This window comes from Chelonia mydas, chromosome 18 (assembly GCF_015237465.2).
Source record: "Chelonia mydas isolate rCheMyd1 chromosome 18, rCheMyd1.pri.v2, whole genome shotgun sequence".
Lineage (NCBI taxonomy): Eukaryota > Metazoa > Chordata > Testudines > Cheloniidae > Chelonia > Chelonia mydas.
The window spans coordinates 9,355,997-9,368,427 of record NC_051258.2 but is presented as its reverse complement, the minus strand read 5'-3'; the positions used below and the strand labels follow the sequence as shown (position 1 = coordinate 9,368,427).

General features: G+C 47.9%; 1 protein-coding gene and 1 long non-coding RNA gene across 9 annotated transcripts in view; one reads left to right on the top strand and one right to left on the bottom strand.

The window, feature by feature from the left end:
* The first annotated feature begins 7,232 nt into the window (after positions 1–7,232).
* The window catches only part of TMEM51 (transmembrane protein 51), a 35,204-nt gene continuing 30,005 nt past the window's right edge, over positions 7,233–12,431 (top strand). For 2 of the 8 annotated variants that reach the window (XM_027829651.3, XM_027829653.3), the window contains exon 1: positions 7,257–7,366. The gene's annotated coding sequence lies outside the window, so the exon portion shown is untranslated. Of the gene's footprint in view, positions 7,367–7,624; positions 7,768–7,823; positions 8,082–12,431 lie in introns of those variants that run through there. The other 6 variants (XM_027829652.3, XM_037881304.2, XM_007067435.4 and 3 more) reach the window with 5 other exon arrangements.
* Positions 11,731–12,431, bottom strand: part of LOC122463294 — a 37,163-nt gene continuing 36,462 nt past the window's right edge. Inside the window, exon 3 of the long non-coding RNA XR_006286497.1 lies at positions 11,731–12,132. This is a non-coding gene — a long non-coding RNA (uncharacterized LOC122463294). The remainder of the gene's footprint in view (positions 12,133–12,431) is intronic.

The following is a 12,431-nucleotide window of genomic DNA, read 5'->3' as shown; positions in this document are numbered from 1 at the left end:
CATTTTAGAAGATACAAACCTACCAAACTCTTAGCTGCACCAGGAGAATGCCACCCTGCCTGCGTACGTAGAGACATCCTGATTGTATAGTGCCCTGTGAGTTAAAATCCAGACCTCCATGCAGGAACGGCAGTCAGCTGTGGAAAGCACCTGTAAATGTGAAAGCCCCAATTAATGGACACATGCCAGCCAAGGGGAAGTAAAACTGGACACAGTCATAATCACTGCAGAGCGTGCCAAGTCGGTGAGCGTGAAGTAGACGCTTGCTGCTCGGCTCTTGGACAGATCCAACTGGTCCGTCTGTTCCGCTGGATTGCCTGCCAGTTGCAAGCTGGAGCAGTTTAGGGGCAATGCTTCTCATTTTGGCTTTGTATTATACTGCAGATGAGTCATAGATGATCGGCACCAGAGCTGTGCATGGAAATTTCCCACCCCCCCCCCCCCTTCCAATTAACTTTGAACAAGCCACAACACTGTGTTGTGCTGCTATAGAAAAATTGCAGCTTTGACTTTGTCTTATGGCAGCATACCACATAAGGAACGTGGTTATGCGACGGTGGGATCTGGTAGGTTTGTCCCTGCGTCTCTACATTTCCCAAGGACGTACACCTTGCAAACCACAGGAATGCACGGCCATAAGGCAGTTGCATTAGCTGCACAAAGACTTAATAGAGGTAAATTCCAAAGGAGTCATGTTGAACTAGCCACCAACTAGAGAGTGCCCATAGAGACAGATGAGTGCAGTGGAAGCATTAGGGGGGAAAAGCAAACTGCAATTGTCTGAAGGGGCTAAAGTGTTCAGACAAAGCTCTAAGTGAATGCAAAATTGCATTTGCAGCAAAATCAATGCAGGCTGTAAGTTTTGCTAGTTCAATAAAAAGAAGATGATACTAACAAGAAAAGAAACAGAGAAAATATTGTCCCACATATTAGGGCTGTTGTTTCAGGGTGAGATGACCTCTTTAAGGGAGTCAGGCAGAGCCCTATGGCCCCCACCTGTGACTGACTAGCTGCATCTCAGATGGTGAGATAGGACCAACAAGCAGCTTACTTGGGGGCTGGGAGGGAGCTGTATGGAGGGGATTGCTGGAGATTCTGGATCAGGGAAAGTACCAGAAAGGGGCTTGTTACACTAGGTAGGGACAGACCTGGCTAGTGACACCTGTTCTCTCAGTAGAAGCAGCCTTCTGAGGCAGTAGGTCTTAGGAGGGGCCAGGCAGCAGGACCTGGTTTACCTAGCTGATTGCTTTTGGGCTGTATTTGAACAATAAATGCAACCCTAAGAAAAGGGAAGGCAATACTGATAGTGGTGGAAATTCCTTTGATGCAGCTGGCTGGTAAGTTGGCCTGTGGGCTTACACGAGTGTGGAGAAAGTAAGGCAGAGGCAGGGTCTGATGCTGAGTTTGGGGAGACCCTGTTACAGCTATCTAGTGCCTATTAAGATAACTTTACATATATTACCAAAATGGATTGGTCCATATGAAATCTCCAGACTAATATGGAGTTAAGTTTAAATAAACTTTAATAGTAATAAAATGCAAGCTTTTTAAATGCATGACTATCAGTGTCGTAGATAATGGTGGCAAGGGGACTAGATCCTCACCCTGTGTAGATTGTAATAGCTCCATCTGAACAGCTAGTGCATGCCTTTTATCCAATACAGCTAGAGTTGCTCACTGTGACCTCCCATTGTTATGTATTATTTTGTTATAGTGGGTACTATCCTGGTTCACAGGCCTGGGCAAAGGCCTGCGAATCAGGGGAGCTGTATTCAGTTCTTAATGCTTCCGTTGACTCACTGTGTGATGCGAGGCAAGTTATGTAACCTCTCTGTGCCTCAACTTTCACACCTGAAAAATGGGTATAACAATGTTTGTGTCCTTTTTTTTTTTTTAATACGTATGCAGTATTGTTGTAGATGTGTCAGTCCCAGAATAACAGAGAGACAAGATGGGTGAGGCAAGCTTGTCTCTCTCACCAAGTTGGTCCAGTAAAAGATATTACCTCACCTACCTTGTCTCTCTCTCTCTTTTTTTTAAAATGCTTTGAGATCTACAGATGAAAAATGCTGTATAAAAACTAAATATTATTCCTTTAAAACTAGAGGTGAGTCTGATCTAGAATTCTGGATGGAGGGAGGTTGGATCAGGATTTGTTCTTCTGTTCACGCTTGTCTTGATACAACTCCAAACTTCCGGAATGTACTGATCTGTATTAGAGCTAGGCCTTGCACTTCAGTTTTGCCTCTAAAATCATTCTGGCTTTCCCTGGTTTAGTTGCTCATGGGGATACTACACACTAAATGGTCTTGCTGGATGTCTGCTAGATAAATAAAATAATCCTACATTTCAGATGCAAAATAACATGAAATTTCGTGCCGAATTTTGCAAAATAAACTGGGGGGGGGAGCGGTTTGCTCACCATGAGATACCTTAAAAGGGTTTGATTTTCTGGAAATGCTGACAAGTTAACCTCTGAATATCAGGTTCCTTTAAGATGTCTTGAATTGGACACCCAAAAATTGAGGCACCTGAAATCACTATTCAGTTCTGAATTAACTTCAGTGTTTTCTGTAACTCTTCTCATCAGCACTGCAAGCTCTTCTGGGAGGTTGTATTCAGCATAATATATTCTGGTCTTTTAGATATGTTCTAGCCGCTGTAAATGGGGAACAACAGCAGAAATGAAGCAAACAGTGTCTGAATTTCTCAACCATTCAAATAATTTTCCACTGATTGATCAAAACTGCACATCCAGTGAAATGAGAGAGACTACATCTAAGCAATTTCATCTCTTCCTCTCAGTACAATTCCTCCCTTGTCTGATATAGTAACGATTGCTGCAGCCCTAGTGACCAGATATACATATTGCTCCCAATCTCTGCTGAAAACTCTTGGTCCATGAATTGGTGCAATCACACTGAATTCCTTAATAATAATAATAATTGTTAGTAGGAACCCCAGACTAGATGGGCTGGTGGTAGCATTTTCAGCACCATGTTGCTGAGACATCCTCAGAATGGAATTAGATGACATGTCACTGATGAAGGCTGAGACACCATCTACCATCCAGGGGAACTGGACTATGTTAGAAACAGTTTGCAAAATGTCCACCGTGTAGACAAGGTTCCAGAAGCCACTCAGAGCAAATCAGCAGCCCCATGTCTGACGCCCACCATGGGGGAGAAAGATGTGACGGGGAGGACCAGGGGCAAGGACAGCTCCAGGAAAATCATGACTCCACTAGCACACAAACCTGCTTAGGGTTGAACACAACAATCCTGGGCTTTGACATGGGTCCATTCCCTGCCGCAGCAGCTGTTGAGCTATTCGGACCTGACTACTGCAGATTGTGGCTAAGGAGTTACTTCCTTCTTCCCTCATGCCCTTGAGTCAGACTGTCAGCTCATTTCCAGAATTTCACCCAGAGGGGGTTTTTTTACAGACTCTACACAGGAAAGAATTACTTCTTCCACTACTAACATACAGCCACCTCTGGGCTGGAACATAGCAGCAGTTTAACAGTGCATGACAACCCTATACATTAGTTTAGGACAGGAGGTGAAAAATACCAGATCCAGATGAAACCGCATAAGGGGAATTTAGAGAGGGAGAAAGTAACTTCAGAGGCAGTGTTGTCTAGTGTTTAGAGGAGGGGACTGGAGACCGGCTGCCTGGGTTCAATTCCTGTCTTCCCTATATGTGGAATTCTGTGCTGTGAAGACCAAGACTATAAAAGGGTTAAAAAAAGAACTAGATACATTCATGGAGGTTAGGCCCATCAATGGCTATTAGCCAGGATGGGTTGGGATGCAAAACCATGCTCTGAAGTGTCCCTAGCCTCTGTTTGCCAGAAGCTGGGAATGGGCGACAGGGGATGGATCACTTGATGATTACCTGTTCTGTTCATTCCCTCTGAAGCACCTGGCATTGGCCCAGAAGACCGGATACTGGGCTAGATGGACCATTGGTCTGACCCAGTATGGCTGTTCTTATATTCTGATGTACAAGCATGTTTGGGGAAAAGGCAGTATTTTTAAACACAGGTTTCAAAGTAGAGGTGCCATAAAAATCCTATTAGCTGCATCTATAGCCCTAGTTAGAGATAAGCCTATTCATAAAAAGATTGTTTGATCATCAAAGCCTTTGGTGGAGACGGAGAACAAAATCAGATTTTATGGTTGCCCTTTTCTGCTGTTTTATGAGGCTGCACCTGCTACATTATTCAAAAAAGCTGCCCAAAGGAAAACACCACAAATCCAGAGGAAAAGAGGAAGGCGAGCAATTAACTGTCAAGCATCAGCCTGGCCATGCTCACGGGATCGGGATGACTTAGTTCATTTTTGCACCAAAGTTGCTTTCCAGCCATTGAGTAAATGGGATATTTATTTGCATTCTCCCCAGTGCCGTATTCACAGTACAGCATAACAGATGTAACTACTGACAACCAAAGCAAAAGCCTGTGAGTGGGGCTCTTGACCTACTAAAAGCTGATATGCCTGAAAACACCGTGGTAAACAGAGATTAAAACAAAAGTGAGAGTTTAAAACAAAAGTGCAGAGGAGAAGGCTGCTCTCCAACCCAGAGACTCCACGGCTCTGGTTTCTTTTTTTGTTCTTAGGGCCTGATCCAAAGGCCACTGCAGTCAATCTACGTCATTCCATTGACTTCAGATTGACCTTGGATCGGGCCCTGAGTGCACCACAGCAAAGGGAAAACTGAAAGTCAAAACACGCAGTTATAGTGATCATCTGGCATTTTATATCTGATGTTTGTTAATGTATACCGTCTTTGGAGCAGGGACTGCGTCTGCTCTGGCTTTGTGCCCCACTTATCAAATGGGGCCCCGATCCTGGTAGGGGCCTCAGAGCACCATTACTACTAGTAGACACCAGTACCATTCAAAAAGATTGCAAGGTGCTTTAGAAATTTCACTAGCTGATTGTGCAAAAGGGTGGGACATATGATACCATTCCCACCATCCCTCAGAGGGCAGGGACAATGTGGATTATCTGCAATATGGCCTATTTTTCAATGGAGAGAAGTGGATGTCTTAAGTGCCCTCATACCTTCGGCCTGACTGCAGACACCTTCTTTGCACTTTAGGGACTTCAGGGGTCTAGGCCTCATTTCCTGTGTGTTCCACAGAGGAGTGAATGCCCCCTCTGTCCCACCTGGATGTTTCCATTGAAAAACTCACAATGGAGTGACACCAGGCAGGGACAAATATGGATAAAGATCTCTGTCCAAGGTCAATGATTTGATGCACTTTCAGTATATGGACTGAAAAAGGAGATGAGCTAGGACCCAGTTTGGGACAAGATTTGTGGCTGAGGACAAAGTAAGGGCCCTGAAAATGCCATAAGTTTTTCAGTTCTTTTCAGCGAGCCTGGAGGCAAGGCCTTTCAATAAGGAAAACGTACTGAGGGGTTATGTCCTCGTTGTCAGTCCTCTCCTCACAGGGTTTAATTTGTAGGAAAACAGGAATTGCCAGTCTGGATTGGACCCAAAGTCCACCTCATCCAGGACCCTGGCTCTGACAGTGGCCAGCACCAGCTGCTTCAGAGGAAGTGGCATTGAGGAGCGGTGAGTTTCCCAACAGACCATTTCCTTCTTCCTCCCATTATATTATAGTCTTGTCGGCTATAATAACCCCAGCATAGTCGCTTGGGATGGGGCAGACAGGGAACCAGAGATGGGGTCTAAAGATCAACAGGCAGGGGCTTCTAAGGGGCTGCGTTCTTCTCCCTGATCCTCCACAGCAGACCCATCCTTCCTGGCTGACCACTGTATTTGGGAGCTGTCAGGTGGAAATTCTGGTGCTGGATCTCTCTTGCCATTCGTTATTTTTTTAGCAGTCACTCATCCAGGGAGATCCTGCCCCTCCCCCTGAAGATACTGCTTGCTCTGACATCACTCCTCAGTGCCCTAATGCTGCCAAGACCGCACCACCCTCACCCTGGCCTCCCAGGAACTGTACGTTTATCTTTCTACATTATGCCCACTTATGCTTTTAGGGTGGATTTTCAAAGATGCCAAAGGGAGTTAGGCACCCAACTCCAATTGGAATTTGGGTTCCTTACTCTGTTAGAGTCTCTTGAAAATCCCAGAATGGACTGTAACCTCTGTGGAGCAGTGATCTAATCTTTGGCACCGTCTATTCCTTACAACGTGTCCTTTGAGCCAATAGCTCGAAATAAATTGTTGCTAATGATTGTGAATTTATCACAAGTCCCGTGATATTTGAAGTTTTCTTAGACACCCAGCTCCTGGAGACAAGTGATTACATGGGAACCTCAGCTCTCATGCTCTTTAAACGCCCTGAGTGCCGACTCCCCAGCTCTCTTTGGCCCCTTGCCTAGGAGCCGCTGCCACAAGGGTGTGCCAGTTGCTTTCGGGAGCTGCCCGGAAGTAAGCGCCAACCCCCTGACTCCCTCCTGCACCCCTGCCCCAGCCTAGAGCCCACACCCCAAACCCCCTCCTGCACCCAAACTCCGTCCCAGAGTCTGCACCCCCTCCCGCACAAAACTTCTTCCCAGAGCCTGCACCCCGTGCCCTCTCCCACATCCAAACTCCCTCCTAGAGTCTGCACCCCTCACCCCCTCCCGCATCCCCACCCCGTGCCCCAGCCTGGTGAAAGCGAGTGAGGGTGCGGGAGAGCGAGTGCCAGAGGGAGGGGGAGGGGGTGGGGTAGGGGTCTCGGGGCAGGGAAAGGGGCAGGGCAAGGGTCTTTGGGTTTGCGCAATTAGCCAGTTGGCAACCCCACTGGGTGGGCAGGTGGAAGCCCTGGCCCTGCTGGAAGAGTGTGCCCAGCAGCGCAGCCGGTGGGCCGTGTCCACAGGGGTGCGTGGGGGGCCCATTGACTGTTCTGCCCTGGGGCCTGGCCCTTCAGGGCTGGGGAAGGGAGCGCCGGGGTCCCGGTGGAAGGAGAGGTGCTATGGGAATGTCAAGTAACGCCCCTGTGTTGTAGGTGAAGGAGCAGCTGTGCGAAGAGCAGAACCCCGCTGCCGCACCCGGAGCCCAGGCCTGTCTAGGGAGGCTGGAGGCCCCAGCAAGGGCCAGCTGGACCCCAGTGGGCCCCGGCCCGAGCCCACCCACTGGCTAGGGCCGTTCTCGGCTTGGAAAGGGCCCCCTCGCCATGCTGCGCGGAGAGGTGCTCGTCCCCGCACACGCCCCTCATTGCTGTGTCGTGCCAGGAGGCTCTAGGACCCGGGCGCGGCGTCCAGGGGGCGTGGAGCCACCCGGTTGCTGCCGGCTTCCTGCTGCCGCCCTGGCTCTCCCCTGCCACGGGGAGGAGGCGGCGCCCGCGGCGGCAGCAGGGCTTGGGGAGGGCCGCTGGGCATGGAGCGGCGCCCGAGGCGCGCAGGTGAGTGGGGCCCGGGCGCGGGCAGGAGGCGCCGGAGCCCGGTATCTTCCCCCGCGGACTTCGCTCCCCGTGCCCGGGGGAGGGAGCTGAGTCCGTCCCAGCCGCCGGGAGCTGTTCACCCAGCCCGGCGCCTCCCGGGGGAAGCTGTGCCCTGACCTGGCGCCCCGGTTCCAGGTAGGCTCCGAGCGCTCCCCGGCGGAGGCGCCTCCCCTGCCCGGTGCGCTCGGGGCGCAGGTGGGCCGGCGGCGCTCCGGTGCGCCCTGGTCTCCCGTGGACGGGCTGTGCCACGCCCTGCCCCCGGATTTCCACGTCCTGCCCCAGGAGAAACCCGGCGCTTCTCCTGCGCGGCTCCCTCTTGTCGGCGCTTCCCGGACGGACTCGTTCCTCCGCCTTGGCCCGGAGTAAGTCGCTTTCGTTTTCCTGCTGTAACACTTGGGAATGGACCTGGCCCTGGCCGGAGGCCGGGAACGGGATCCCTGCCCCACCGGGCGGTCCCAGAGGGCTTCTGCGTTGCCTCAAAGATGCTGGGTGGGATCCCGGAGTTCCTCCAAGTGGCTGGTCCGCAGGCCACTTGTAGACTTTTCCGGCAGCGCTGCCGTTAGGGAACTTGCCTCTGAAGCAGATTGCCTCGGATTTGAACAGTGAGCCTCCATAACAGGGCGGGCCGAACATCTCCTGGAACTGGAACTGGTTTGCACTGAGATCACCTTATCTGGTTAGCCAGAACTTGCCCTCCAAGCACCCTATAATCCAGGAGTGGCCAAATTTACTGATCCTCGGAGCCCCATATGATAATCTTCAGAAGTTCGAGAGCTGGGTGCAACCGCCAGGGCTGGGGGCTTCTGCCCTGCGGCAGGGTGGTGTGGCTGGGGAGGTGCCTGCGGGGGCTTGGGGCTTCAGCAAGAGCAGGCGTGAAGCCCTCAGCCTCAGTAGGCACTTCCCCTGGGGCTGAAGCCCCCAGACCCCTTTCCCCACTGGGCGAAGCCCCTAGCCCCACCATCCTGCTGCAGGGCAGAAGCCACGAGTCGTCTGTCCCCGCCCCCCCACCCCCCATCTGGTAGGTGGAGAGTGGGGGGACACGTGAGACACCCTTCAAGTGTAAAAGAGCCCCGCGTGGCTCGCAAGCTGCAGTTTGGCCACCCCTGCTCTAATCGGGTTTGCAGTTTGCATGCTGGAAACGGGACTTGAATGCCATTTCCTTACCAATGGGAGTTCTCGCTATCAATGGGTTTCACCGTCGGTATCCTTTTCAGGTACCTCTGCCCTATGAGGACGGGCAGCCTTCTGTCTGAGGGACTCTGGAGTCAGTTGCCGGCTCTGCCACTGACTCCCTGTGTGACCTCAGGCAAATTGCTTCATCTCTCTGTGCTGCCTCTGTTCCCCACCTGTAAATGGAGATAGGATATTTTTTTCTCCCACCCTTTATCTTGTCTGTAAGCTCTCTGGGGGGCAAGGACTGTTTGTTACAGTACGTAACAGGGTGGGGCCACTATCCTGTTTTGTGTTTCTAGGTGTTACTGCAACATAAACAATAATACCGAAGGGCCAGGGCAGTAATTGCTATAGTATCTGGGTGTCAAGAGGGTGTGCGAGGATTATTTCACTGCTGGTATGATAGAGAACTACAAAGATGACTTTGGCATGTATATTACAACTGAGACAACTGTCCTGTCACTAAAGTTGCACCCCCCAGCTGTATGTAATTCATTATCCAATCATTTCTTGGGTAGCTTATAATTCCAGGCAGTTTTATTAGTACTCTTTGTGGGCATTTGATGAGCACAGTTGAATTAGGCTAGAGGGAAAACTTGCCAGGGTGAAATGATGCAGAATATTAGGGAATTCTGGATGCTCATTAACTTCTGAGGTGACCCTTGGGGGTACTTTCAGTATGCTGCCTTGCAAGTAACATGGGGGAAAGATTGGAGTGGTTCCTCAACTTGAACAAGTTGGCACTGCTATCTCATATGAGAAGATTGTATGCCTAAGAATAGATTTATACCTACTATTTCCCAAGCTGGTGTTTTCAGCATCTCTAGTGTGTTTTAATTCACCTGGTTATAGTGGAATGGTTAATCAAAGAAGAAAATTTGCCTTACCAGCTGGCCAGGTTTCTGAGCTGAGGACCGAACTTCCAGCAAAAATACTGAGGAGGGACTAAACTGTGTAATTGATTTATAGTGAACCTATCCCGCTTCTGTAGGTGGGCAGGGTTTTGGGGGGAGGTTGGAGTTTACGGAGATGGGGGCTAGTAGAAAAATTGCTAGGTAAAACGTCTTTTTTTTTTTTTTTTTTTTATTAAAAGGGAAGAGAGAGACATTTGGGACCAGTTTGGAGCCAGGAGTCTGAAAGATTCCTAGCTACGCTACTTGGCTTTTCCCAGTCTGATCCAGACCCCACCCACTTGCACTGGTGTAGGCTTCTGTGAATCATGTTGATTGCCTCACTCATGAATAGTGGAAGTAAGGGCATGTCTGCACTGCCCTGTAGTTTGGACTACTGGGGTGTGAATAGCAGTGTGCACCAAAGTCCTGTGCTAAAAGTTCCCTGTATGGATGCTGCAGGAACAAATCAAAAGGTCCTTAATTCGCATTAACCCTCTTCAAACAGGGTTACGTTAATGAGAAATAGGAACTTAAGTTCTCACCGTGGTGTCCACGCAGGGGAGGTACAACGTAGCTCTTTGGTGTGCACTGCTGTTCACACCCCAGTGGCCCAAACTGCAGGGCAGTATAGACATGCCCTGAGTCTTATGACCACGCTAGCAGATCTGCTCTTTACAGAGATTCTTTTCTCATGTGTAACTGCAACTTTCATGGCCCTCATATTGCTTTCTAACTTTCTCTTGTTAAAAATTAATAACAACCACCTGGGAGCAAATAAAGTCCAGTTGAAAGTCAGCCTTGCTCGTTCCCAAAGACAAAGGAGGAGCAGTTGAAAGTCTAAGAAATTTAAACTCAATTTAAATATGGTATAAACAGAAAACTAATCTTCTAAAATAGAGAGATGGAAACTGGTTTTACAACTCTTGTGAAAAACCTGTTTTTTGAGCAACTGAGCATGGAAGAGTGAGTTTGTGTGGGGGGGGCGGAGGGTGAGAAAACCTGGATTTGTGCTGGAAATGGCCCAACTTGATTATCATACACATTGTAAGGAGAGTGATCACTTTAGATAAGCTATTACCAGCAGGAGAGTGGGGTGGGAGGAGGTATTGTTTCATGGTCTCTGTGTATATAATGTCTTCTGCAGTTTCCACAGTATGCATCCGATGAAGTGAGCTGTAGCTCACGAAAGCTTATGCTCAAATAAATTGGTTAGTCTCTAAGGTGCCACAAGTACTTCTTTTCTTTTTGAGCATGGAATATGTCACTAAAGCAATCTTAATACCATCTGTTGTTGTTAGTATAGTGAGCTATGACTTCATAATGGGTCACTCTATCTTACTAGCTGAGAGCCTGTCGTTTGACAGGGTATATTGATAAATCATATGTGGGCTTATGGTTATTCTGAAAGTCGGATCATATTTTGGCATTCCAGTGTGTGTGTGTTTGTACCTTTCCAAAGAGTGTCAGAATGAAGAATCATTCTTCATTTATGTTAATTGTAAGAAAATTAAATGGTGACCTTCCTTCTGCATTGTCTTGTGCTTTGTGTATTTCTTCACACCAGTGCAAAGGGGATGTGAACACTTCCTGATCAGTTGTGTTTACTGCCCATTTGGCACTTATCTAAATGATGACACAGTGCAAGGCAGTGGAGAGTTGGGCCTCTGACTTTCTCTCAAGAGTCCTTGTTTTGCATATGCTTAAGTATGTGACTGATGATTGTGCATGTGAACTTTTGCAGCAGTGAGGGCTAGAAGGAAAAAGTGAAACTGAGGTAGTCAGCAGAAAACTCCACTTGTCTAACGCCAATTTGATTCGGTCTGTGGCTTTGCTGAAGGGAACTTGCACACAGGCATATTGTGGGAGAACAAAAGGACTTCTGCTACTTGGTGTGTTGTAAGAAAACCGCAAACAAACAAACAACCCCAATTATGTACTAGAGGTAAGGAGCCTAAGTCTCATTTTCAGGAGTGACTTAGGCACATCTATTTTATGAAGGTCTATAGGGTTTAGGCTCTTAAGTCGCTTAGGGGCTTTTAAAAATGTTACCCTAGGTCTTTATTAAAAGCAAACCAGCTAACAGTTTTTTACAAGAACCGCTAGAAATGTTTCTAAAATTTTAAAAAATCTAATTAAAATAGCTGTTTTTAAAACCTATTAGCAACCCCCTGAAACCCAAACATTGCTGTACTAACCACCTGTTAGTGAAGCTGACTATTACCCAAGGGATGCAGAAAGCAAACAGAGAATAAGTAATGACAAAAAACTTCTAATAATCTAAGATGGTATTAATAACACAGGTAAATGTTTTAAGTTGACAGTAATGCTAATACAATTGGTGGTAGAAATAAAAGCATGCTTATTTTGTTCTAACAGTTCTTTTGGCAGGAGTGTGTGAGTAATGCGTGACAACATCCAAAAAGACTTTACTAGGCAGTTTGGTTAGAATTTTGTACGTTCTAGTCCAGTTTTTTTTCAAAATGATCTTACCTTCAGCTGTAGCAGTGACAAATTCTGTTTGTTACAGTATTTAGAGAAGAGACAAGCCATTCCTTCCATTTGCTTTGAAAGTAAACGTGTTGCAGCACACTGCCTCTCTCTTCTTGAACCTGCCTTGCTACCACCTACATTCAAAAGCCTTCAGTCTTTGCCTCTTATATCCTTTAGGTGTAAAATTTAATTGTCTTAAAGTCAGCCATTAACCTTTTTTTATCTCCTTCCTCTTGTCATTTATTTCCCATTCCCTTTGCCACCAGATATATTAGATACAAAGGCATTTGTTAGGAGTAGATCGTGCACGGGGGGATAGAGAATTGGAAAATGCATGTTATGAATAGTTGACTCAAGTGGTCATTTGAACAAATTACAGGAGCCACACAGGACCAGCTGGTATGTACAGGGTTAATTTACTTTTAGATGAATTAGAGGGGTCAAGGAGTTTGTTCAACAGTCTCCCAAGG